We start from the raw sequence: 2,278 nt of genomic DNA on the forward strand, positions 1-2,278 counted from the left end.
GAAAACGAATTTTCAAGGTGAAAGACACGTAGTGTAAAACGGATGATTTCAAAGTTCAGACTAAATAACAGAAAATCAATGAAACACCATCTCCTCATTAACATAAATTTATGTTTTGATATTATTGCAGTTTGGTTTCTAATATGTTTATAGGTATTAACGTTACAGAAAACGTTTTCAAATGACAGAATTCCGATTAAGTTTTCTTCACAAGGAACTAAAAAAGTGGTTGAAAGTGACATGAAGTGTCTATAATTCATTTTTTAGTATCGGCAAAACACTAAAAATTGGTTTTAAAGTTTCGATAAATGTTTAGTAAACGTTTCGTTATTCGACTTAAATATATCCGATATTGTTAATATATGACTATTATAAAACAGATAATGAAGTTGAATGACGAAAAAGAGGTCGAAAGTGTTGTTAATCTACTGCAATTCAGATGAAACTGATGTGAAATGAAAGCATTCGATTGAAAGCGAACTAATACGACTAAGAAAGTGGATCAAAGTTTTGTTAAACTACTAAAATGTGGTTCAAATCACATTCAAAGGAACTAAAAAGCAGTTGAACGTTCATGACAAAAGTACAATTGTAAGTAATGTGTTTAATATTTCTATAAATTTTACAAGGGTATAAATACTTCTCGCAGATCTCAACAGTGTGTGAAATTTGATCACACGCATGTTACCAGTAATTGGTCCATTAACGTAACAAATGTGGATGATTACCAAGAAATAAACCCATTTGATTTCAATCGTGATTTGATACTATCATAACCAAAACTTCGGTATTTCACGACGTTTCGAGGAGACCTTTAGACACTTAATACTAGTCAAAACCTATTGGTGAGAAATTATCAATTGCTAAACTTGTTTGAAATATAAACCAAGGTTGTGAACGCAGAATTTATCCCAGTCTGTTTATTTTAGCAGTAAAGATCTTCTCAAGACACACAATCTTGTCAGTTTGATAAATGGAAATTTCACCGGTGATAAATTATAAAGTGCAACGTCTAATAAATCCGCATCTCTTTTATCGGTATCATCGCCTTTTCGATCTTACGTTGAAATTTAAAAATATCATTTAACCACTTTGGAACAGAAAAACTCTAATGCAAAAACAGACGGACACGCGTAGGTTCACACCCACACACACACCCCCACACACGAGGTTTCTTCGGATTCCCTTAGATAAGACACAGCTATTACAAACGACAATCGCCCTTAAGAACTCTTTGCGCACACACTATAGGCTAGAGCACTATAGAAAAATGCGACACGAGAAAATACTTAATAATTATACATATTCAATTTAAAACTCATACTTTTGGCAGACAATGGACATGCTGTTTACTCCGGCACAGGTCGATAGATTCTTTACACCTGAGATGAAATGTCGAATGACGAGCGTTAATGACTCAGTTTCAACCTTCATCGTCTCTTCAGTCCCTAAAATGACCAAGACACCATCCATGTCATTTCTCAACATGGAACGACAAGTAACGTGAACCTTTCCCATATGTTCCTAAGAAATACAATAACAATTTATTTCAAAATTAACTGTAGTTCTCGTTATTTTGGATGGTGAGTGTACTGGCAGTGTCAATCCTCTTGGCTCTGACCACACCCAAAAATCAAAATGGTCGACCTTTAGTCCTTACTTTCGTTGAAATGATCTGGGAGAATTTCCTGATTTTTTTCTTCGAACGTAAGCTATTTCGTTTTTAAATGGTGTAATAAATCCATATTTGAAAACCGACAGCGTACAGCCGTGTCGGGAAAGCAATCACGTGGCAAGTGACGGACTTGTCCTGGTTGATCGCGATCACTTTCATTTTCTTCGAAATATCAGGCAACCTAAAGTCGGATTTCACAGAGAAGGAATACGATACAGTGGACACCATCGACCAACTCGTCAAACATGATTTTCACAACATATGGTTCTGGGATGGCCGTGAGGAATTAACTTCTTTTCGCAGAGAGGTAAGTGCAGAATCGATCGCTTCTTTCATCCCTTATCAAGCAAGTAAATCATTTATGAGAAATATTAGATGAAATTAGCGTCGGTCCAAAGGTTCAACCAGAAGTAAGATAAGGGACTAGAAGTATTGAGGTAACCAAATTCTTCACTTGGTGAAGGTGAATATTCTTGATAACACACCATCGGTTGGCCCTCTGGTAGCGGTTTCTGAATTTTCCCCTCCAAAACGTGAGACGCTCCCGGTGGTAGACGACCGAACTAGATTCAAACAACCGCATCCGTGTTCCGCGGCTTTAGG

The sequence above is a fragment of the Phalangium opilio genome, unplaced genomic scaffold (genome assembly GCF_054372755.1).
Source record: "Phalangium opilio isolate 3A_F unplaced genomic scaffold, DU_Popi_V2 ptg000032l_1, whole genome shotgun sequence".
NCBI lineage: Eukaryota > Metazoa > Arthropoda > Arachnida > Opiliones > Phalangiidae > Phalangium > Phalangium opilio.